Below are 27091 nucleotides of genomic sequence, written 5' to 3'. Positions count from 1 at the left end.
ATTTCATTGTGTAAATCTTGTTCATAAGTGATAAAAATTAGTTTGAAGCTTTGTTGTGATGTATTTTAAAGCTATGAATCATAAAATACAATATCAATGTTCGTGTGTATTAGTTATTTAATTTTTAAAATCCCAAAATGTGTGTTTTAAGAGAAAAAATCATGTCTTCCAGATTTTGGATGATCAAATCATGTTCATATGGGATGATATTAATGTCATGGTGGATTATTGTTTAAACTAATTTTTGGAATCTAGAAAATTAGAAAATAAATTTTCTCATAAATAAAATAAGAGAAAATATCAACAAATACAATTTTAAGATAAAAAATATGAAAAATAGTTTTTCACCACAAGGAAATGGGCAAATAGCGACGGCCATTTGCAACGAAAAATAGCAATGTCTGTATTAGCATCGCCAATCCAAATAGTGATGTTGTTCTGAGAAAAAAAAGCAACAAAACCCCGAGCGCGGCATTTGCCAGAAAAATTTTCAAGAGAGAGCGAGTGAGATCATGGCCTTGAGAGGGGGAGGGAGAGGAAGAGGGAAAGAGATATAAGAAGAGCTTCTCACTACCACCATCGCCACTACCATATGTGAAGAAGAGGGAGAAGTGCATGAGGGAGAACAAAGGGACATCACAAAGAGGAGACGAAGAATCCATCCTAGGGCCTTTGTGGTAGGTACATTGCCTCTTCTTGCATTGTTCTTGTGTTTTTTTCTTTTCTTTTGCTTTTTTTTCTTTGTAATGAGATGCATTGAGAGAGAAAAAGAGGAAAGGAGAGAGGGAAGAGGAGGAAGGAAGAGGAAGAGAAAGAGATAATAAGAGAGAGAAAAGAGAGGAAAGATAACAAAGGAAGAGATAAAGAGAGAGAGAAAGGCAGGGAGATAGGAAAATGAGTGAGAGACACAACAAGGGGGGAGAGAAACAAAGAGAGAGGCTAGAAAGAAAGAGAAAGAGAGAAAGAAAGAGAGGGGAGAGATAAAAAGGAATGGAGACTAAAGGGAGAGGTGGATAAAAGGGAGAGGTAAAGAGAGGAAGGAGAGTGATAAAAAAGAGAGCTAGAAAGAGAAGGGGAGAAAAATGGATAGAAAGAGGGAGAAAAAAAGAGATAGAGAAAACAATAAATAGAGAGCGAGAGAGAAAAACTGAAATAATGAGAGAAGTAGAGATAACGAAATGATAGAAAAATAAAGGGAGAGGGGGAAGAGAAACACGAGGGGGAAGAGAGACATGAAGAGGAGTGGGGAGAGAGGGTCTTTCAATGTCTTGTTTTATGAGTTTTTTATTTTCTATCTTTGATTTTGATTGTAAGGAGATGCATTGAGTGTGAATGGAGAGGAAAAGAGATAAAGACATAGAGAAAAGAAGGGAGGAAAAGGAAAAGAGAGAAGAAGTGAGAGTGGGGAGAGAATATGGGGGAGAGAAAGAAACATTGAGAGGGATGAAGGGAGGCAAATTAAAAAAGAGAAAGAGAGAGAGAACTTGAAAGGCGGGAAGAGAAATAAATAAGGAGGAAGGGAGGCAAATTAAAAAAGATAAAAGAGAGAGAGAAATAGGGACAAGGAGAGAAATAAAAAAGGGTATAGATAAAGACAGAGGGACATGGAGAGAAAAAGAATGGATAAAGAGAGATGGAGGGACACAAACAAATAAAGGGAAAGGGAGAGAAAGAGGAGTAGAGATTAAAATGAAGGAAGATCATCAATGAAGGAAACAAAAACATGTTTGTCATAACGTAAACCAAATGGAGAATGATGATGGTCATGATGTCCAAGATTGCGATGCGTATCTTAATTAGCATGTCTCGTGTCCTTGCTCTCAATGCAAGCTAGCAATCAGACGAAAGCATTGCTTGTCTATAGAACATGTCTGATACTTCAACGAGTTTCAATCAGACAACATTGATCAAGTGATCTCAAGAATGGTAAGAAAAGTGTGTATCCATCAAGCCTTGCATTCGCAAAGTAATTGAATATCATATGCAAAAACATTAAACATGCCCGTAAAATTTATACAGGGAGGTGATACCTTATCCTAAGGAATATACCTATTGCAGCCAGTTAGAAGAGTTTGTGGGCATGCAAAAGATGGAGTGCCTAAGCTAATACACAAATTGGAAGGCATGGCTCAGTATACACCCTTGATACCAAAGGAGATAGTTAGCCTTTCAGACCTTTCTCTAATCTTGGAGCGTGAGATGGAGGCAATGATCAATGCATTGATGCCCATGGATGTGGCATCATCTGATCCACTAAGACAGGAAGTGTCCATACCATTATATGATGGGTGTCGAGTATCTCTCTTGAAGAATGAGCTTGCACTCCAAAGTGTGCAAGAAAAGTACAGGTGAAGTGATGCAAGTGTGATCGAGTTGTTCAGGTACATTTCATGCTCCATTGATTTTTTTGACTCCCTCAAAAAAATACTTATTCTGTTTTTTCAAGGCATCTTCTTATTTGTTTTTAGGTTACTAAAGTATCATATATTACCACCTAGAATTACGTGTTGTTTCAAGGAGACTATAGGACTATGTAGACATGTCCAAAGTGTGATGCTCCTAGTATCGACATAACTTTCAAGGGAAAGCCACTCCTCAGAAAGTTCTTAAACACTTTTCACTTATACCATGTTTAGGTCACATGTTTCGTACATCAGGCATGGCGAGCTTGATAGCGTGGCATGCACAGAATAGATCCAGAGATGGAGTCCAATGAATATTAGCAGATTCACGTGCATGGAGCCACATTGACTTCACCTTTCTAGGCTTTGCACGGGAGCCAATGAATCTAGCTTGGTCTCGCTATGGATGGTGTGAATCCATTTGGCCATTGCTCAACTTCTTACATTATGTGCCATGTAGTCCTTGTTAGCTACACCATCTTGCCATGGTTTTCTATGAAGAAAGGACACCTTATTCTTAGCTTGCTCATTCGTAGGTGCTACAAAGTCAAGAATATGGACATCTACCTTCATCCATTAGTTGATGAGTTCAAGATTTTATGGAAGGAGGGGGTTGCTGTGTGGAAGACATAAGCAACCACAATGGTTGATGGTCCGCCAATATATGAATCATTCTCATGTGGACTATGCATGACTTTCCAAGATTTGGAGAGTTCTCAGGTAAGTAGGCTTCCATTCTCCTTGGTGATATCTAACACAGCTTATTCAAGTTAGCGTTGACTAAATAGGGGTGTTGGGATAGGTCTAGTTGCCTCACGTTATCATGCATATCCATTGTGTGAGTCATAGTTAGACTCCTGAAGGTCATGAATCATGAAGAAGATGGTATATCAAGGACATGTTGCTTTCTTGGTGGAGGGTCATGAACTAAGGAAATGTTTTCTTAGACGACCTCCAAAATGAATGAATGTGCAAAGCTGGTACGAGTCCTTGATATACCAAACAAAATATGACAGGGAGTCCACATTCATTTTCTATCAAACAAAATATGATATAAGTGAGAAAATTGAGAACTGTCATATAAGTGGGTCCACAGGGAGTCCATATTTTGTTTTCTTGACGACCTCCAAATACGACATCCAAACAAAATATGACAGATCTCAATTTTCTATGAGTTGTTGTATTGGACCCACTTATAGATCAATAATTTGTTGGATCCCATGCATATTTTCAAGAATGTGAGAATCTTGTTATGCGATCACATCACAAAAAAGAGAGACATTTTGCAAAGGCACGAATGGATTTGAAGGAGGTAGGCAAGACGGAGGCACTTTAGCCATAATCAAGCATTGATGGTTGCTTGCAACTACCTCGTTATCCTTGGGTCATGTCCATTAAAGAAGATGCATTGTGAAGCAAATTATCAGGTCTATTTGTACCCCGACAAGTATGATGCATTCCCTTAGGTCCAATTTCTCTAAAGATGACTAACTATCATGACTAAAATCCCATGATTGACATAAGATATGTAGCGTTTGTCTTGGCCGCCTTGATTGCAAGTAGTTTGTGTATTTTGCTATTTAGTGTCTAGTCGGTGTTTGTAATGCTTCTTCATTTGTGGCAATTTGTACTACTGATCGCGATCGCGAGATGCCTCACTCTAGAAATACGTGAGGCGATTTACAATTTGTTGAATTTAGTGCAATGAATCTCAGAAAGGAGATCAAGACATCCTCTATTGAATTTGCAAGGCACGGAGTGGTGGAGACAATCTATCTCTTTTTGAGAAGCACCTGCACACCAGTATGCACACAATATAAACTCACCTCCTAGTGCATCTTGTAGATGAAGTGAAGATTGGGGACCCGTCCACATGCAATGGATATTCTTCTTGGAGAAATTCATAAAAATCTTGAACGGCTTTGTGCGATAATGAGCTCAACTAGCATTAATGCATATTTCATGGTGGCTACCAATGGTGGATTCAAACAACAGTATGCTATAGTCGCTATGAAGAATGATGATAGATTGATTGGAGATGTGATGGTTGGAAATAAGGCAAAAAAAAAGGATGGATGTAGAGGAGTGTAATATTTCCCACATGAAATATTAATGATTTTTTATCCTACACGCCCCATGCAAGAGCAGTTTAAAATAATCTCCCCACGACTACAAGAACCCTGGGCTAAATGCTCCACCCTCGCGCGTCAATAAACTCTAGCCACACGGAGCACAAGAGCCGAGGCTTCAATCCCGTAGTTCCACGCATGAACACCCTTCACAGGAAAGGCAAATGGATAAATGGTTAACTTTTGTGCAAATATTTTTATTATTAATCCCCTCCCCTCAGCCGATGCATGGCGGGGAGAGGGAGTGTGGGAAGAGCATGAGATGGAGTGGCATGGAGTGGAGAAGCATGAGGGAGAGGAGGCATGCAAGCCAGCCACATGGGAGGCTACCTCCCCCGCCCCCCCTTATCCTATAAGACCTCCCCCCTCTCAAGCATGAGGGGAGAGAGGGGAGACGAAGGAACGGACAAGTATTGATGCCGCCCTGCGCTATGAAAACCGCCATGCTGCTACCAACTCCCTGCCACCTAGGCTACACCACGCCACCTCTACCATCATCATCGCCATCATCATAATCATTAGCCTCATCATCATCTTCTCCATCACTTATTTCTCTCTCCACAATCGTTCTTACAGAGAAGCATTAGAAGATTCTTTGGAAGCTTCTTTGGAAGCTTCTAATCTTAAGCCTCCATAGGCCTGGTTCCCCCGTGCTTCCCTCGGAAATTTAAAACCAAGTCTCTAAGGCCGTGTCCTGCGCGGGAGGAGGAGATAATAGACCGAAGTAGATTCGATACATGGAGTGACTCAGAGGAGAGTTGTTGGAACGGAATTACTGCGTCCAATGGCCCCCAAACAAAAGACGCAAGGAGCACTACTCCGAGTTTGCGTGTGGATAACACCCCGAACCTCAATGCCCAGGCTCTTAGAAATTGATTTCGCATGAAAAGAATGCATTTAAGCATTTCTTTAACACACGTAGTCGAGTTAAATACATTTGGAAATTTTAAACGTAATTATCCATTTGTTTACGAAGTTAGTGCATGTTGTGCCTTTGAAAAATTCTTGCAGTTCCAAGTTGCAATCCCAAATGCATATTGCATAGGTTATAAGGTGGATTTTTCTAAATGTATCCTTGATTTCCTCACGAAAAAGAAACAGTGCATAATGCATTTAGATAATAATCTCCTAGTTGTGACTCGTATGAGTTAATCATTGACGTCCATTAGATGTTGTCCAAGTAGTTGCATTGCATGAAAGGTGAAAATTTGTACCCTAGGTTGGCTAAGTGCTGAAGGAAAAATTAAATCAATAATGGTCCCGTGACATTCATGCATGGACTTCGTTTATCAAAGTTGGATTTGGGAATGGATGAAATTTCATATTAAAGCTACAATTCAATGCATTAAGCGAAGGGTTAAGAGCATAGTTCTTGATGAAATTCAACATAGGTTTTATACGAGTTAGCCCTAAACTTGTCAATCATTATGATTTAGGCAAGGAAAAGAGATGGTCATTTTAAATCTTATAGTTGCATAGAAGGAACAAGTCTATGAATCTCATATTTTGCATGGAATGTTGTATCTTAAAATTATTTACTTCCTTTAGGAAAAGTATTTGCATCTCTTCTAAGGAAAGATCACCTCTTCTCACAAGACAATTAGATCAATTAGGTAATTTTCTTGCAATGGTGTAACTCAAAACGATGATTACCTCAATGCGCTAGGTAGAGTTAAGTTGCGATAAAATTCTCCTTAGTATCGCACTCGAAAAACCGACTTGATAATTTTGACCTTAAAGGTCCTACCCACATTCTCAGAATGTTAGGGTTGTATAATAACGATCTAGGGTTTTTACCCGAAGGATCTATTGGCCCAATACTAGACTTCAAATTGAGTTTAAAAACCCTAGGGCAAAACATTGTCGGCCTAGTAGGGTTAGGGTTGGGCTAGGTAAAGAAGACTCCTAAACCCTACATTTTGACCAAGGTATCCTTGACCAAGGAATACCATGCAATGGGAGAAATAACCCCATAAGTCAATGCGACACCTATACAACAAGTTGCAACATCACAGGATGTTGTGTTTAAATCACAAAGTAGAATTGTCACTCCTTGGAACAAGGTTGGTGAGTCTAAGTGCAAGTCTAAAAGGATGAGTGATCATCCCCATTCTTGAGGCTGATTTGCCAAGTTAGGGTAATTATGAATTACCTAGCAAGCAATTGACCAATCAAGTTAGGGCGACAAGGTTGCCAGGAATTACTGTCTTAGTTTAAAGAATCTAAGGTGTTTGTTAATTTGGATTAACAGGGTATAAACCCTAACCCAAGGATAAAATGGTAAACAAGCAATGAAACCCTTGGGGATCTTGCCAATTCACAATCGATCCCGAATCAAATGCTGGATGCGTTCGGAGAGAAGAATTCACACCTTAGCAGTTGGCCAAACAAACGACCACTGGATTGATTGTGTTTGTATATTTAGGAGCATTGTGTGTACTTCTTTGCTCAATGAACTAAAGCTGGAAAAATAATTAATGCTTCAGGTTGAAGGCCTGGAGGGAGAACCAGCATCAGTTATCCCTGACTATCTGCCTAACCCTATCCAAGGGGGTTGTTAGCCACACCGAGTACATGGACCAAACCCGCCACGAGAGGTCTCTCTGTGGGTGCTACTTGGAGCAAGAGGATGCTTGGGTGCCAGGGGAGCTTTGACCGTAAATCCCTTGTCTCCGGGTCCTACACAAGAGGCCGACGTGACGAGATTGGATCTCGAGGCCCGTATACTAGTCTACGAGTGAAAATTGTTGAGATGACAAGCTCAACACATGTGGACATTGATGATGGTCCGCCTGGTTAGATGGGTCCACACGTCTACACTTAGCACACCAGTGGTCATTATCACTCTCACATGGCCACTGACTCATTACTTATTATATTCAGGTTGTTACACCTATTTACAGCAGCTGGCATAGTTATAGTGCCAGTTGACTAGTGTAATTAGTTATGCATTGTTTGACTTAGTAGGCCACTTTGCTTTATTTTGTATCTTATCTATACTTTATGTACATTGTAAAGTGTGTGGAAGAAGAAGAAGAAGAAAAACCAACAAGAAAACGTTTTGGCCTCCATCTCTTTTCTTGTCTCTTGAGTGAGCTTCTCCTTGTGTATTCTGTGTGTGTTCGGTGCAGCATCTTGAGCAAATCCCCCCACCATGCAATTCTTGACATGGTATCAGAGCTGCGCCACTGAGAGAGGCTGATTTCAAAGGCTGAAGTGAAGGAGAAGAAGCAAGGTTCGAGCAAGCAAGCAACGGGTAATAAGCTCTCCCATTCTTTCACTCTCTCTCTTGGATAGTGCCTGTAGAGGCACTGGAAGTAGGGCAGAGCAAAAATCTCAGATTGTAGTGAGATTTGGTGTGCACGAAGAGCATTGTGTATTCTGCAAATAAGCTCTTTAGGGAAATTCCGTAGCTATTTTGGCAATCCGAGGTCATCTTAGGTCCCATTTTAGACTCGCAAGGTTGCGGATAGCAGTTCGAGGTATCCTGCAATTTCAGCTTGTGTCTGCCGTATATAGATGCATAGGTTATAGATTTCAGATTTGTAAGTTCAAAGGTATTTACTAGCGAATAAACACAAGATTTATGTGCAAACTGGTTGCAGATTGCATGTATTGTTGACCAGACAGTGAAAAAGGCTATCTGGTGTATTGTTGTGCACTACAGAGCGAAGGTTGTAGAAGATTTGCTTGCTGTTTGGTATTAGTTTTGTGATAATGGTAGAGAACAGTGGAAATCCCATTATTGAGAAGCTCAACAAGAACAACTACCCTTCATGGAAGTTCCGTGTGATGAACTTCCTTATTGGAAAGGGCCTTTATGAATTTGTTTCAGGTGAAGAAAAGGAACCAGAGCTGGGTATCCCTCCAACTGCAGATGAGTTAAAAGCATGGAAAGAGTTGAATGCAAAAGACAAAAAGGTGATGTAATGGCTATCTACAATAATTGATAATACTATACTGGGACATATCAAGAATGCAAAAACTTCACATGCAGCTTGGATAATTTTTGATAGCATGTTTTCAATAAATACAAAGGCACGAAAGATTCAACTCAAGCAAGAGTTGAATGCCTTGAAAAAAAGGAAAATGTCTGTCAATGAGTATGTTTTGAAGGTGAGGAGCATTGCAGATGTCTTAGCAGCGATTGATGCAATGCCAGATGATGATGATTTGGTTTCATCCACTCTGAGTGGCCTTAACAGTGAGAAGGCATGGAAATCATTTGTTACTTCAGTATATGTACCGAAGCCATTTCTAGATTTTGATGAGCTGATCTCTCTCACGATTACTGAAGAGATCAATATGTAGGGTGATTTGTGTGAACGAAATGGTGAACAAGTCCAAGCATTTTACTCGAGTTTAGGAAGGGGACGTGGAAGATCCTCTTTGAGAGGCCCTGGTATGGGACGTTCTGGCAATAACCAGAAAAACAGGTTCAATCAACAATTTGGTGAAATGCAGGTTTCTAGAGGCAGAGGAAACTTTAGAGGCAGGGGAGCTTTAGAGGAAGAGGTGGATGGCAGAACAGAGGTTCTAATAACTCTGATATTGTGTGTCACTACTGTGGCAAAACAGGTCATATTGCAGCCCAATATTATGCTAAGAAAGATGATATTTGCAGTGGTTAGTTGCAGCAAGGAAACTATGCATCATCTTCACGATAGAATGAAGACAAAAATGAACGTATGTTTGTTATGTAGCATATGATGAATGCTGTTATAGGAAAGGGAACACATGATGATGTTTGGTATGTTGATTCAGGTGCATCCAATCATATGACCAACCATGCAGAATGGTTTGGAGAGATGCAGGATTTGCAAAGTGCAGGTTATGTGCAGACGGGTGATAATTCATGCCACCCAATTTCACACATTGGAAAAGTTTCCTTGTCCTTGCATGATGGTAAGACAAAGAGTATTTCAAATGTATTACATGTGCCATCTATTACAAAGAACTTGGTGTCAGTTAGTCAGATCGTAGAGCAAGGGCTGCAAGTCAGATTTAATGCAAAGGGATGCTTTGTAGAAGACTTCAATGACAAGTGCAGGTTGGTTGCAAAGGGAAGTAGAGTTGGACGTATGTTTACTCTGGATGTTGGAATTCCTACTATGAATGCTGCTATGTATGCTAAAGGAAAAGGTGTTGTTGCAGATATTGAAATTGAGCACAAACGCATTGGACATGCAAATGCACAAAGGCTAAAATTAATGCAGTCCAAAGGGTTGGTTACAGATTTGCCTACATTTAGAATTGCAGAATTTCATAAGGTATGTGAAGCATGTCAGTTTGGTAAGTAGGCAAGACAACCCTTTTCACATGACAGAGATGTAAGCAAAAATATCCTTGATGTTGTGCATACAGATATTTGGGGGCCTACACAAAATGTATCTCTTGGAGGCAGTTCATACTTTGTCACATTCATTGATGATTGTTCTAGAAAGCTGTGGGTATATTTTATGAAGGAAAAGAGTGAAGCGTTTGAGTACTTTAAAACTTTCAAGGCTGCAATTGAAAGAGAAACAGGGTTGAAAGTAAAGTGCTTGAGGTCAGATGGAGGGGGAGAGTATCTCTCAAATGAGTTCAGTGATTTTCTCAGGTCTCATGGGATAAAGAGACAGTTCACATACAGGTATACCGTACAGCAAAATGGGGTTGCAAAAAGGAAAAACATGCATATTGCAGAAGTTACATGCGCCTTGATGGCTGAAAATAATATGCCTAAGCATTTTTTGTCTGAGGCTGTTCATACTGATGTTTATATTATGAACAAAACTTCCACAACTGCAGTTCATGGTATGACCCCCGAAGAATTTTTTATAGGTAAGAAGCCTGATGTCTCACACTTGAAAGTGTTTGGCTGTATTGCATATGTTCATGTGCCAAATGAGTTGCGGAAGAAACTGGACCCAAAGGCTGAAAAGTGTGTCTTTATTGGATACTCTTTAGAGCAGAAAGGGTATCGTTGTTATAACCCTATCACATGTAATTTCAGAGTGAGCAGGGATGTCATCTTTGATGAAATGAGCATTTGGTATGTATCTAGTGGTGATGCATTGGATGATGATGATGATCATGACACTCATGTGTAGGCTGAAAAGCAAGAATCACGAACTCTTAGTGGACCAGAGACATCATCTGGTAGTCCTTGGTCTGGGAGACTAAGGAGTAGCTCTACATCTTCAAGTGCATCTAGTAGCACTACAGGTAAAGACAAAGGAAATAATAAAGTGTCAGATGGCATTGATGCAGTTCTTGATGGAGACTCCAGTGGCTCAGAGAGCTTAGATGATGAGCTTGGCATTCCTTCAGTGAGGACTCTAGGTGTGCAAAGAGCAGGTGTCAATGCAAAGACTCCATTGAGTGATCCAGTGGTATGTAGGTCTAGCAGGGTGAGATACCCTGTTAACAGATTTGGTTTTGAAGGTTATGCAGCTCACCATTATGCTTATATGGTGAAAGTGATGGAGGCTGTTAAGCCCAAATGTTTTGAGGAGGCTGTTGGTCATGCTTATTGGGATGCAACAATGGATGAGGAGATGGTTGCATTAGATGCCAATAAGACTTGGGATCTAGTATCATTGCCGAAGGGCAAGAAAACTATTGGATGTAAGTGGGTTTATAAGATTAAGCACAATGCAGATGGTTCTATTAGTAGGTACAAAGCTAGGCTAGTTGCAAAAGGCTATGCCCAGACATATGGCATAGATTATGAAGAAACCTTCAATCCAGTTGCTAGGATGGCAACTGTCAGATGTGTGATTGCTTTGCCAATAGCCAAAGGTTGGAGGTTGCAGCAAATGGATGTAAAGAATGCCTTCTTTCATGGTGATTTGCAAGAAGAAGTGTATATGGATCAGACAGCAGGTTATGAAGATTTAGAGCATCCCACGTATGTGTGCACGTTGAAGAAGCCGCTCTATGGGCTCAAGCAAGCACATAGAGCATGGTCTGACAAGATCAGAGAGTGTCTTATCAATATTGGATTTTATATTTCTGATGCTGATCACTCACTTTATGTGAGAAAGGGAGATGCAGGTTTGGTCATTATAGTCATCTATATGGATGACTTGATTATTACAAGTGATGGTGATAGTGGGATTGCTGAAGTCAAGGACTTTTTAAAGAAGAAGTTTGAGATGAAGGATTTAGGTGAGCTAAGGTACTTCCTTGGCATTGAGGTGATTAGATGTGATGATGGTATATGGCTGTCCCAAAGACAGTATGGCTTGGATATGTTGTCCAAGTATGGTATAACAGCATGCAAACCATTTTCAGGCTCATTGGAGCAGAATGTAAAGTTGAGTGCTGATGTTGGGGATGAGATAGAAGACCCTACTATGTTCAAGAGGATAGTGGGGAGTTTGATCTACATGACCATTACAAGGCCAAACTTGAGCTACGCTGTTGGTCTTGTGAGTCAGTTTATGCAAGTACCTAGAAAGCCACATTTGGATGCAGTCAGACACATATTGAGATATATGAAGTCCACATTACATTATGGACTTTTCTATGAGGCAGGTATACATGTATAGGTATTTGGATACACAGATGCAGATTGGGCTGGTAGTATGTCTGATAGAAGATCTATCAGCGGATACATGTTCTCTCTTGGTAGTGCAACAATTACTTGGAGCAGCAAAAAGCAATCTACAGTTGCTTTGTCGAGTACAAAGGCTGAGTATAGAGATGATGCTATTGCAGCATGTGAGGTAGTATGGCTACAAAAGTTATTGGCTGATTTAGATGTGTAGGTGGAAGGTCCAGTTGTCATTTACTGTGACAACATGAGCAGTATACAGTTGGCTAGGAACCATGTGTTCCATGACAGGACAAAACATATTGAGGTACACTACCACTTTGTGAGAGAGAAGGTACTAGCAGGTGAGATTGACTTGGTGTATGTCAACACACAAGATCAGATAGCTGATATCTTCATGAACGCATTGGGTACAGAGAAGCTTCAAAAGTTTCGAAGCTTACTTGGAGTTGCAGAGATGTAGTTGAGCTTCAGGGGGAGTGTTGAGATGACAAGCTCAACACATGCAGACATTGATGTGATGAACCGCCTGGTTAGATGGGTCCACACATCTACACTTTGCATGTCGGTGGTCATTATGACTCTCTCATGGCCATTGACTCATTACTTATTATATTCAGGTTGTTACACCTATTTACAGCTGCCATAGTTATAGCGCCAGTCAACTAGTGTAGTCAGTTATGCATTGTTTGACATAGTAGGCTACTTTTCTTTATGTTGTATCTTATCTATACTTTGTGTACATTGTAAAGTGTGTGGAAGAAGAAGAAAAAAAACCAGCAAGAAAACTTTTTGGCCTCCATCTCTCTTCTTGTCTCTTGAGTGAGCTTCTCCTTGTGCATTTTGTGTGTGTTCAACACAGCATCTTGAGCAAATCCCCCCACCACGCAATTCTTGATAGAAAATTGGAATAGCGATCCCTGAGGATTGTTGGATTGCCTTCGAGCAAAAACTGGAATTGCCTTTGGGTGGATTTATGGATTAGCCTTCAGGCTAGATTATATGATGTATTCCAAAGACTGATAAATAAATATCAATTGTTGAAAAGGAAACTTGTTTGACATTGTTTTTCTATGTCTGAGCTTAAGTTACGTGAAGAAACCGGTGATTAATTGGATAATTAAGGAAGCTGTTTTTACTTGTCGAACTAAATGTGATCGGTAATTAGACAACTAAAACATCCCTAAGGAAAGTGCGGTGGATGCGACCATGGGTCCATCCTATGGAATGGTAATCCCAGTTGGCTGGGAACTTTTCTCAACGGAAACGATAGTGAGGTAACAGTGACCTAGAATCTAGGAAGTTAGAGTCCCAATTTATACTATTTTAGGGTAACGGAATGGGACTATGCCTTATGGGCGGAGAGGTCGAGCTTTGCATCCCTCTCGTTTCCCATTCTCCTTGAACCAAGTGCAGTATAAATCCACTTCGACCCTGATGTTTGTGCATAAAGTAGTTTGTGTGGGGTTCGACGCTAGTTACCTCCGAGAAACTTGACCATTAGGAAGCCCTTATTTAGGTCGATCCTAAGTGGGAACGGCCGGAATGCTTCCACTTTGTGGCAGACTCGGGAAGACCTAGATCGCAAACCCCATGACATTTCGTGGGAGTGCTGGGCGGCGCTTTCTAGACTCTCTTCCCGATGGGCTGCTAAGACATGTCCCATGAGTGAACAGGTGGACACGTTACAAGGAGAAAGTGAATCGTTTTTATATGTTGCATCATGCATCTATGGAGAAGTGGCTCATTAGGTATGAGCAGACTAGGAAAGATCAGAAAGAAGCGCGGTCAAAATTTTGACAAAGTACATACCATTGACTGATTCGATATCCTAAGGGCATGGAGGAGATACCTTGGTTTATGTATATGCGATGGTTACATGGAGCTTTAATCGTAGCTTTTTATGAAGGGGTATATGTTTCTACTAAGGAGTGGGAATTCTCGAGATTCTAGTTGAGGCAGGAGGTATTCACCCATGGACAAGGATTTTACATCCCGTGGCAGTTGGCTTACAATACCCACTGTTAGAGACCGTGCCTCTATTTTCTTAGGAAAGATTTACTTAACAGCCTCTTCATCTCCTTATGTACCATCTATTACCTCGTTAGAGGAGTCAGTTATGACTTCAATGGATGTGGATCCATTGCCTTTTTGCGATCCATACAACTTTAACACCGCTTTGTTGGGTCCTCTGCCTAGGGTTAGGGTTCCTTTGAACCAGTCCGTCCTGGCTCTTGCTTCAAAAAGCCAAGGTCTTCCCAATAGTAGAGGGTATGAAGTTCCATAAGAATTTGGTTTGACCACCAGATATGTTAGCCAATAGTCTCTTCCTACAAGGGTTGTTTTTATGTATGGGAGGATACCCAACAGTTTGACTCTACTTTGGTCTGCCAATCTGATAAGCCACTGTGTAGGTTGAATTCCTTGCAACCCTAAGTCCTTCATTGTCACATCTGTCATTATGTTTGCTGATGAGCCTCCATCAATCAATACATCTAAAATGAAACATCCTTCTATCCATAAACTAATCTCTAGGGTTCCAGGATCTAGGAAAGCATTAGCCACATCTACTTCCTTTACAAGCTCCGGGGCCTTATTGGTCTTGGTCACTGTTGAAGGAGCAATCATTAATCCACGTCCTCTTGTCAAGATACTTTTGAATCTCTTTCGGTAGCTGGGAGATAGCATCAGCAACTACTGGAATGTTAGATTTGGTTTAAAAGTGTCTAGGTCTTTGACCAAGTCATAATCTTTGATAGGATCCATAGGCTTCTCCAACTGGCTGGGGAAATTGTTGCATTGGCACTTCTTTTGTTTCTGGAAGTCCTTCTGTATCTTCTATCTCCTAGGCCTCTAGTCCTATCTCTGGGACTGTCTCTGTAACTATCTGTGGCACTGCAGTGCTCTATATTGTACTGTTATGTTCTATACTGCTCTGTCCCTCTATAGGTAGGTTGAACTTCATAGTCTTGACAAAAGAGTTATTTTCATTCTGAACCACTGGTTCCTTCTTCTTGGTGTGCGTAACAATGAAAACTTCCAACTCGACCAGATTGGAAGCAGGTTCTTGTACCTTCTATTGGCTATCAATGGCATTGGCCTTTACAGGGGCTGAACTGGGACAGTCCTTTGCAGTGTGGCCTTCTCCTTTGTATCGATTGCATAAGGGCTTGTAATCCACAAATTATCTAGGGTTTGGACAATTTGGGGAGATATGTCTCTTTTCTCCACACCTATAACATTCCATCTCTGATCTCTAACCACCGCTAAACTATCGTCCTCTGTAACTTTGAGAGGGAAACCTTCTTGGACCAAAATTAGGACCAAACTCCCTAGGCTTTGGTCCAATATCTTGTGTTGTCATTTTGGATTCTAGCAAGTTGAATCTTACATTTTTGTTCTTCTATCTTCATTCATGCATCTCTTTCAGACAGCAAATATCCTCTATATGGTTCTTCCGCAACAAACAATAGGAATAGAAGGCTCCAGGAATGGTTGCTTTTCGGGTACATTCAGTGGCTAAATGTCCCGCCTGATGACACTTTCCACACCATGTATTAGATCGCATCACATCTCTTCCAGCTCCCACAGGAGTGGATATATTGGTGGTATTCACCTTTAGCATCTGTAGCTGCTCTGTAATCACATCCAGAAGCTCTTTCTTGATACTTGCAACTGAGTTGGATAAGTAATCCTTCAGATTTCCACCTCCTGAAGTGCTTGTAGTAGGGTTTTAGGAAGTGTCTGTAATTACTGCATACACTGGTTGGGTCGATCCAAAAGTTCCTCTGTTCTGACTCTAATTCAGAGCTCCTGTTGAGACTTGGGGTTGTTGATTCCAGTTGGTCGGGTTCCACTGTTGTTGAGTCGCCATTGGAGGAAGTGTTTGAGGCCACTGTTGTTGTGGTTGAACTATCATTTGAGGCACTATTGTTTGGGGCGACCACAATGGATTAGGTGCATTATACTGTGGCACTGTTTGCATCTAGGGATAGGGGTAGGAAACTATCCCTGGGACTGCATTTGGTGGGTATACCATTCCTGGCATAGGAGGAGGTAAGACTCCTCTTCCTGGAGTCATTAACAGCCTTGCTTCAACTTCGTCATACAATCTTGCACCTTCCACTGTAGCTTGCAGATTGATTGGTCTTCTCAATTCTACAAACTTGTGAACCTCTGGTTGTAGGCCTCTGAGAAACATTCCTATCTGGATGTCTTCATCCAAATGATGGTTAGTCCATCTCTTCAGGATGGATTCCATTTGCGAGACATAAGCTTCTACTCTTTCTCCAGAGGACTGACTTAGATTCATGAACTCCTCTCGCATCCGCTCTTCAAAACCTTCACGCCTGAATTTAGTGAGGAAGGCCAACTTTAGGCCGATGTGCCAAAAGTTCATGCTGCTTGTCTCTCATACCACTGAAATGCCACGGCCTTGAAAGTGGTGGGGAATATTACTAACCAATGCTCAGGGGTTCTGGCATTGTTAGCCACACATGCTACCATAAACTCTGCTACATGAAGATCAGGGTCTTCATTGTACTCTCCCTTAAATACTGGCAATGAGACTACATTTGTTGGCCTGCCATCAATATTTCCAGGATGAATCTGGCTAGGAAGGGGACCTTGAGTCGCCATGGGGACTTCTGTAAAGAGTGCTTTTAAGGCGCCAAAGGAGGCTTCTGTAGCGAGCTCGTTCTCAGCTTTGATTTTTGCCTTCTCTCTTCTCACGTACCTTTGGACTCGTTCTAACGCTTGCCTCTTTATTGCATCATTCATCAAGGGGTTGGCTTCAACCAGTTGGTATGTACTCAATAGGATAGTATCAAAGAGAGCTTCAATCTCTGAGGGATTATCTGGCCAACATCTCTTCTACTTCCTTCTTTTCAACATCTCTAAATTCAGCTTTCAAACCACTACAGAGGGGAAGATATTCCATTCTGAAAGTATTAAAACTCATTCTTCTTAGGATTGTTGTTGTGTCATTATAATAATGCCAGCTTCTGAGGGTTTCAACAGTGTATGTTGTGAAAAACACTCTATCTACCAACTTCTAATGGGTTGCTGATTGGAAAACAGAAGATTGTCAATGCACCAAGCATCCCATGTATCTTGCTGTTGAGCATCCACGAACAAATTCCAACTCTTTTCCTTCTTGTTTTCATGAACCTCTACAAACCAAGACTCCTAAAGCTTCTTCATAATCTCCCACTTGATGATCTCTGGAAACTTCTCAATGAATGCCAAATCTTCCATGAATGGTCATCCTCTCTGTTTCTACTCTTCAGTTTTTTTCCAAACAGTTTGCCACCAAGATGCAAGTTTCTGTTGCTTCAACAGGAAGAGGAAACAATCCACCACATAGAGCATGCATCATGATGGTAATATGTTTCCGCCATTGTGGGATGAAATTCTTGTGAAAAGTGGCTTTGATAATGAGAAATCCCAACTCTTCAGTGGAAGAAGGAACTTTTCAAACATCCATTGAATTCTCCTCTTCTTGACAATGCCATTTTCTTCATTTTTTCAGTCTCTTCTGGTGCTTGTTGATGGCAAGTATTCCCGGCTGTGCACCAAAAACATGGAGCCCCAAGAGGAAAACCAAAGAAAAGGGAATTCTCTTGCAATAAAATCTATCTTATAACACCAACAAGCTTTTATTTCATTCTTTTGATCATCAAAACAAAGAAAACAGCAAATCTTCACGCAGCATCATAGTAGATATCTCTCGCGGATTTGATAGAATCAACCATATTCTTCAACATCTTAATAAAATTCTTCAATAGAACAAAGAAAATAGAAGAATACACCATCTTTGAATGTAAATCAATCACATATTATTCATCTTCAATGTCTTCATAGTTCTCTCTCTCAATCTCTCATATACAGTTACATTGTTTTGATATAATTGACTATCTCTGGCTCTCTCCCTCTCTCTCTATCAATAGTACATCATATCCTCACTAAAATGCTCTCATAATAACCCTAAATAATATTTCTTAGGTCGTGGATGTACCTCCCAAGAGATATGTCTAATAGGAAGAGTCAGCAGAGCTACTACAGTGTCTATTCACGGCTCACTACTGTCATTGTCACTTCAGTCTTCTCTTTAGTCTTCAGTAGCTATTTCTTCCACTTGTTTTAACTCTTTTGAACTTAGATTCATCCTTTCCAAAGGTTAGAAAAATTTTTCAAAGTCACACATACATTCTACAGAACACTTACATAAGGTCTACAGAATAGTTATAGTACAGCACCAGAACAACTATAGTACAATTACAGTACAGAGACAGAGTAGAGACAGAGGCTCTACAGAAGGTCTATAGAGAGTTATAGAAGGTCATTAGAACCTCATAACTCATACTCAAACCATTCCAAACTATCAAAAACTATTCAGTAGGCTTCCAAAATATCTCAATCTTCATCAATCATCAATCCAATCTTCATACAGAAGACAATCAAAACAAAACAAAAGCTATACAGAACCAATCAGAAGCTCAACAGAACCTACCAGAACATCACAGAGCTTCATATCTCCACTAGGAATCATCATGAACTTCCAAAACATAATCAATATCATCCAAAACACTCTCAAATACTTCCTTTAACAACCATACATCACTCTAAATCCATTAAAAATCAATCATTCAATCCTCAAAAACAACAAAAATCAGTCAAAAATTCAGTCTTTTTCCACTCTCAACAACTAGTCCCTAATTAACCAAGGTTCAAGAACCACCACTTATTAGCAGCTCCCGGCAGATGCACCACCTGTTGGGACTAAAAATGGGCTTGATACTGGCTCTAGGGCTCTAGTAGGTGGGCCTCCTAAACTCACCCAAAAAACCCCATGGTGTCACATCCTAGGAGCATATAATCATTATGAACTGATCTATTGGAAGAACACATTTGTAGATACAATCTCTAGACTGTAGTCCAACGTGATGCCCTTCCCAAGAGAGAGTATCCAAACATATAGGTGGCTAGCACCTCCTAACATAAACAAAGGGAGCACCCCTAGCATTTTGTTGTGGCCCCACTATCGCTCTCCTATATCCTAGAGATTTGCCCTAGAATATGTTGTTTTCAACATACAATAACACATACCCACAAAGTCCACTCTTCACAATATTCGTTACACAAGTATAGTTCTCACCAAATCCATCCCCAAGGAAACAATTATACTAAACCTATAGCAAATAGAGCCTCACACTCATTGTGGTCAATAGTTTGAAATCAAGTACTATGCATCCAGGAGAGAGTTCTCTTTATACCATATTGATGCAATGCAAAGCAAAGTAGATAACTTTGAGTGCACAAATATTTTACTTAAACAAAATCAACATTGTGAATATGCTCAAACATTCTTTCCATGATTTTTTTCACTAACAACTTTGTTGCGATGATAAGGCCAGTGTCAGACTACTTTGAGCCACTGTATCTCTCATTACTTAAAATGAAATCAAGATCTATATGAAAACTGCAACAAATAAATCAAATTTCAAACTGTACTCAACATATAAAACCCTCTCTCTCCCTAATGTTTAGGGTTTTGCTTGTGATGGGTAGATTTAGAGGTGTTTCCATGTATATTTATATATAATGAAAGCAATAAACACTGCTAAAATATACAAATGGGAGTAAACTTAGGCAAATTCTCATGCTTTACCTTTGTTATACTTGTATAAATATATCCCTAATTTTTTGTGTACAAACACTACAAGATACAAGCCTCATACCGACGTTCAAAGCAATGCAAATGTTCATAAAAAAGATTGCCCTTATTGTCGTTAAAAGCGTCAGTATAAATGTCTCTACAAAATTGTCGCAAAAACCATCGCTATTTTGATTTCTATATGTGTCTCTATTTGTGTCGCTATTGGTGTCGCATTTGCGATGCAAATAGCGACACAAATAGTAACTGTTTGCGATATGCATAGTGACAACAATAGTGATGCGTGCAGAGAAATTAGTGATGCTAATAGTGATGGTTATAGAGAGAGAAAAAAAGCATCATGTGTTATACAATATTCTACAAAGGAATTACATATTAGATACGCAATGGTCATCAAGATGAGTGCAAAAACTACTTAAACCCACAATACTTATAATTCATAGAATAAGTACATGACTAGTGATAAAAGCTCATGATATTACATGGAACCATGGAGAGAGAGGAGAGCTAAAATAAACATGAAATTCTATCTGTAATTATCACAATATGCGATTTTATACAAAGGATGATAAGTACATCTAAGGAATAGTACATGGAAGATGCGTGCATAGATCACAAGACCAAAAAAGAAGAGGGTGTGGGCTCCACAAATCCAAGTGCGAGCTACAGATCCTCGCCATCAGAAAGCTCGTCCCAATATGAAGGACCATCAAACAAACTCTACAAAATGAACAACTACACATCAATCCACCATACATAATGCATTTTTTAAAAAAACTAACTAGAGACAATAAAGATGATTGACTTACTGGGCTGCCATGCACATACAATCTATCGATGAGTGCAGTGAGACCGTGACTCTGTGTATATCGAGTCTCCAAACTTGTGGGATCGCAGTTTGTGATGGAGTACTGCAAAGAAAACATAATACAATTGTTAGAAAACACGATTGTTAGTACAAGTGATATTGCAAATAAGAAAGCAATAAGAACAAAAAAAAAACTTACAAAGTCCTCCAGACAAGTCATGTAGCCGCTACTCCCTAGATGATACACGATCCTTGTCTCGAATCATGCCCTTGCTACCTCCCCCTACTATCACCAACATCCTGGAGAATCTGTAGCCTCCTCCTTGAGTCTCTACCAATCATCTACGTCTAGCCACTTGCGCTTTGAGATGCCTCTCTTGAGTTCCTTGTGTGCATTCGATTGCCTATGTGATATGTATACACGCATATACTCCATGATCCACCCAATGCAAAACCTTTCTGCTTGGTAGGTATCAAAAACTTGTTGTGCAAGGATGCCACTATATAGTCCTTGCTTTCCTCAGGTATATTCTTCCAATGGTCCAAGACATTGTGCCTAAAAACCTATTGGGGCACAACTCTCTCATGCGAGACATCACCCTCCTCCCCTCATCATTCATGATCACATCACCTATCCTGTCATCTACGAGGTATCTATATCCCTCTGGGGTATGTCTAAGGTGTTTCCTTTCCCAACTACCACCACATTTTTTGGCATACCTAGGAGGCCCCTATATATATCTAGCATATCCACCCATGGAGATAGTATCTCTTGGAGAAGCACCCGTAGGGGTGCCACCTGTGGGATGGCTAAGAAAAACCCGGAGTCACTAGAGTAGATGTCCCCGAAACTATGTCAAATCCTAGAGGTGACAAGTATCCACCAGAATGATGAGACAGAGACATTGCATCGATGCCTCCACAACACCCATCTGAGCCACCCTCTTTGGAACTTGTATGAGAATAAGGAGTAGCACCCCTATCTAGAACTAATTGTAGGCTCATAGCATCCATATCTCTCTAGCACCCCTCAGAATCACTCCCTCCATCTCGGCCTAGTCTAGAGCGTTGACCTCATCTATTGGAAATCGAAGCATCATAGCATGCCAAAATAGATCTGATAGAATAGTTGAATGGTGTCCAAGAGAGCTCGTATTTTGCCATATCTCTAAATTAGGCCATCTAATTTGGAAACATACATGTGAATATCTCTTACAACTCCTCATTGCACATCCCTCGACTTATCTTGCTCTCCAATTATCATCAAATATAACTTGCACAGACAGAAAATGATGTTAGCATAATCAATATAAAGATTTAGGTAAATCATAGTAATGCTAACTCTGAAAAAAATAATGCGAATTGAGTAGGCGGATGCAAGTATGACCCAACCTATGGTCCCATGTCAATCTCCTGGCATAACTCCACATACAGTAGAAGGTTTATAGGTAGGTCACCACATAAGGAGGAGTCCACATCGTTCTCAAGGTCTCCTGTCTTTTTGTCATTGTTACCCATATCTACCTTCTCTACATGTTCCAAGCCCTCTTTGACCTCCACTCTCCACAATATCGACCCTTCCACTTGCATATTCTACTCATCTACACTAGGAACATTGCTTTCATCATACACTCTCACACCCTAAGGAGTTGATGGCACAACATACCACCATCGAGGTTGTCATAGATTTGGATAGAAAATTACCTATTTAATATCACATATGAGTGAATCAACATTTGTGACTGTTTTGTGTTGTGAATAACATTTAAAAAATAGGTCATGCACCTATTCACAATGGGGGCTGACAGGACAAACGTCTCATGCAAATGCGTCCATCTTTTCTCTTGGAATCTATTTTCAGAAATCCAAATGGACCTTGTTGCTCCAACTCCTTCCAATAACACTTGGAACCGCTGTACATCGAATATGATTATGGAAATGCTATGGTAATCCACTAAGTTAATACTTTACAAGTTCCTAAAATACTCCATCTCATCTATAATGGTGTTTGGATCCATCGCCTGCCATTGGCTCTCTTGCTCGAACTTTGCCATGACACCACAATCCATTGTGGAGCGCATTTTGTCAATGCACTCAATATAAAAATGCCACCCATGCAACTACGCCACACTGTAGATTTTGTACTGTACATTGAAACATTTAGATTAGTTGTCTCATATAAAATCTAGATGCAATAGCTTATAAAATATGTGTTCACCTTTGGACTGTATCCCTCTGACAGTGAAATAGAAGCATGGATGTACTAATCTCCTTGTTACATGACAGTCGCAGAGACAGAGCAGAGACAGTATAGAGACAGTAGAGTTACAGAGCAGAGATAGTACAGAGGCTGAGCAGATAAAGAACGGCTATAGAACAGAGACAGAGTGGATACAGAGACTGTTACAGAGATAGTAACAGATGTAGAGCCAGAGCCCGAGGCAGAAGCAGAGTCAGAAGCTATGACAGAAGCAGAAGCCGATGCAGAGGTAGAAGATCTGTTCTTCTCCTACAGAGCATCTATAGAAGCAGAGATAGAGCCTCTAGAGGAAGAGGATGAAAATGATGAGGAAGAAAATGAATCAGGTTATGCAAGTGCAGATGAAGAATTTCCTCTAATAGAGGATGATCTGGTTGATGTCCTTACACAGACCTCAAACGCCAAAGATCTTAGGGTACTGGATGGAATGACCATGGTGTTGTTTGGGTTGGTCAATGGACCACAAAGTATGCAGAATCTGTATAAGCAATGGATTAAAAGCATAAAAATTAAGTTCACCAGTGGCTCTTGTCGGCCTGACTATTCAACAGAAAGAAAAGACGATAATGATGCCCCCTGCCAATAGAAGTCCAAGCCCTCAAAGTCATGGCCTCTAGCAAGTCCATGCTATGTGACATTTCTAGACGCATCCTCTAAAGATGAATCCCTAAGTCCAAACAAAATCACACTCACATAGAAGCAAACAAAGCTCTGATACCCTTCCAACAACCTAAACAGACGAATGAGTCATCTGTTCAAAAGGAGGACATTGGTTCTAGTGGAACATCAGATGAGGATACTACTCTCTTGAAAGAGTCAGACCTCTATCCAAAAGCAATCCGTGGGACATTTATCGGCGAAGTGGAAGGTGAAAGACAAGTAACATTCTTGGATACTGATGGTACTGAACGTCACCTGAAAGTGGGTCTCAATATTCTAGAAGAAGAATTAGTGGTCCTGCAAGACCTACTCAAAGAGAACTTAGATGTGTTTACTTGGTTTTACAAAAATCTAAAGGGGATTGATCCCACAGTATGTCAACATCATATTGATCTAGAGCCTGATGCCAAACCTATAAGGCAAAGAAAAAGGTGTATGAATCCTAATTACTCTACTCTGGTGAAGGCCGAATTATTGAAACTTCTTGAGCAGAGTTCATCTATCCGTGGCTAACAATGAATGGGTTTCGTCCATTGTGGTAGTACCCAAGAAGAATGGGAAACTTCGAATATGTGTCGACTTTCGAAAGCTCAATTCGAAGACGAAGAAGGATCATTTTCCTATCCCTTTTACAAACCAACTGTTGGACACAGTGGCAGGCCATTAGCTGTATTCCCTCTTGGATGGATTCAGTGGATATAACCAAGTCCAAATCGCAGAAGAGGACCAATCCAAAACAACCTTCACCACAGAATGGGGGACCTATGCCTATAGAGTGATGCCATTTGGGCTCTGTAATGCTCCTATCACCTTCCAACAAGTAATGATGGTTGCCTTTCAAAATCTTCTACATGATTTCATTGAGGTGTATCTTGATGACTTCTGTGTCTATAGTTTGATCCATGAGCACTAGGGACACCTAGAGCAATGTTTTGATAGATGCCACGAGTATGGGATTTCTCTCAACCCCGACAAATGTATCTTTGGCGTCTCCTTAGGAGTTCTGTTGGGCCATATTGTCTCTGTGCAAGGGATTGCAACAGACCCGGCAAAGCTTGAAAAGATTGCTGCTTTAACAGTACCAATAAACCTCAAGCAATTAAGAGGATTTCTTGGCCATGTGGGCTATTACAGAAGATATATTGCACATTTTGCAACCAAGGCAGCCCCTCTGTACAAGCTCCTAAGGAAAGAAGCTAATTTCCTTTGGACGGATGACTGTGAAGAATCTTTTAGTACCCTAAAACAATGCCTTATCCAAGCACCTATTTTGCAACCTCCTAATTGTTCAAAGTTGAGAGAGAGAGAGACAGGGAAACTCCATTGCCATGAGCCTTCAGGCTATCAAAGGCATTTTTTCATGTTCCATACACTAACCCTCAAAAGCACACACAATTCAAAGATAAAGCAACCTAGTGTAAGTGTAGACTAGACAGACTAACTCTAGTCACGTCATTGACTGACTACTAACCCGACTTATTTAATGTAGTCACATGTAGACAGCTGCACACTCTAGCTATCATAGATGTCGGTCATCGATAAAGACACACTGACGGTGAGCTTGATTTCTAACACTCCCCCTCAAGCTCAAAACAAAACTCAAATCATCTGCATCACTCCAAGTAGCTGTCTAAAGTGAATGAACTTATCTTTACTAAGTGATTTGGTAAAGATGTCTGCTACCTGGTCTTCAGTCTTCACATGCTCCAAGTCAATCTCATCTTCTAAAACCATTTCCCTGATGAAATGATAGTGAACCTCAATGTGTTTTGATCTTGTATGATAAACAGGATTGCTTGCTAACATAACACTGCTCAAATTGTCACAGTACAGCTTGACTTTGCTGTCCAAGTGTACTCCCAAGTCATTCAACAACTTCTATAACCACTTAGCTTCACAAGCCGCTAAGGCCACACCACGATACTCTGCTTCCATACTAGACAATGCAACTGTAGGCTGTTCAACTGATCATGCTACTACCCAATCCAAATTCATAGCCGCTGGTTGGCCTCCTCTCATATGTGCAACCAGCCCAGTCAGCATCAGTGTACCCCATCAAGTCAAGGGGTTTCCCATATGCATAAAACAGTCCATGATCTGTGATACTCTTTACATATCTCAGAATTCTCTTGATTGCATCCAAGTGTGGTTTGCCAGGCTTCTGCATGAAAATTGACTGATCAGCCCCACTGCATAACTCAAGTCAGGTCTAGTGATTGTGAGATAGATCAAGCTGCCTACCATCTGTATGTACATAGTAACATTCTCAATCTCTATCCCAACATCAATCTGCAACTTGACATTCTGCTCTAAAGGCTTATCCATAGGCTTGCAATCAGCCATACCATATTTCTGTAACACGTCATGAGCATACTGCTTCTGTAGCAGCCATATGCCTTGAGGTGTAGAGACAACCTCAATCCCCAAAAAATATTTCAGCTCTCCAAGGTCCTTGACCTTAAAATCAGCCTGTAAACATGTATTTATTTTAGCAATTCCATTTTCATCATCTCCTGTAATGATTAAGTCATCAACATAGACAACTAGGTAAACATAGCCACTATCTATCTTCTTCACAAACAGACTATGATCAACATCTCCCAATCGGAAACCATGTTGCTGCAAATAACTGCTGATGCGAGCATTCCATGCTCTGGGTGCCTATTTCAGCCCATATAATGCCTTTTTCAGCAGACATACATGTGCTGGAAATTCTGGATGCACATAGCCTTCAGGCTGTTCCATGTAAACCTCTTCCTGTAATTCTCCATTGAGAAAAGCATTCTTTACGTCCATCTGCCATAGTTTCCAGCCTCTAGCTGCTACCAAAGCAACCACAGTTCTAACTGTAGCCATCTTTGCTATAGGGCTGAAAGTCTCCTCATAATCAAGACCATACTGTTGCGCATACCGTTTTGCAACCAGCCTGGCCTTGTATCTTTCCAATGATCCATCTGATTTACATTTCACCTTATACACCCACTTGCATCCAATAGATGTTTTGCCCTCAGGAAACTGTACAAAATCCCATGTACCATTTTCAGCCAAAGCTGAATATTCCTCATTCATAGCAGCACGCCAATTCTCATCTGCAACTGCCTCATCAAACTTACTTGGTTCTCTAAAACTTGTTACTTTTGTCATATAAGCATAATGATGGGCTGAATATCCAGTGTAAGTATACCTGTCAACAGGTCGTCTGACCCTCTCTGATCTCCTGAGCTGTGGCTCACTGTGAGCTTGCCTCTCATAAGGCGGCACATAATGGCTCTGCCTAGCACCTGGCGTCATAACAGACAAAATCCCCAATTCATTGTCTAAGCTGTCACTACTAGATGAATCATAACTTGCAGTGAGAGTGGACCTGTTACATCTTCAAAAACCTTTTCTTTTCCCTTATCTGTTCTCCCCCTCACTGACATATCTATGTCAGTGGATGCAGTAGTGCGACTTTGCAATCGTCCTGTCCAAGGACTCACTGTAGATGATACATCACCTGTCTAACCACTCATGGAAGTACTCTCTGCAGGAGTATTTTTAGCATGACTCATACTAGGTGAGCCATTAGTAGGCACTGCAACAACAGGATTCCCATACCAGGATGCTAACTCATCAAA

This window comes from Lygodium microphyllum, chromosome 12 (assembly GCF_053477565.2).
Source record: "Lygodium microphyllum isolate KBCC chromosome 12, Lygodium_microphyllum_v1.1.10, whole genome shotgun sequence".
In the NCBI taxonomy this organism is placed as follows: Eukaryota; Viridiplantae; Streptophyta; class Polypodiopsida; order Schizaeales; family Lygodiaceae; genus Lygodium; species Lygodium microphyllum.
Note: the sequence above shows the minus strand (reverse complement) of the source record.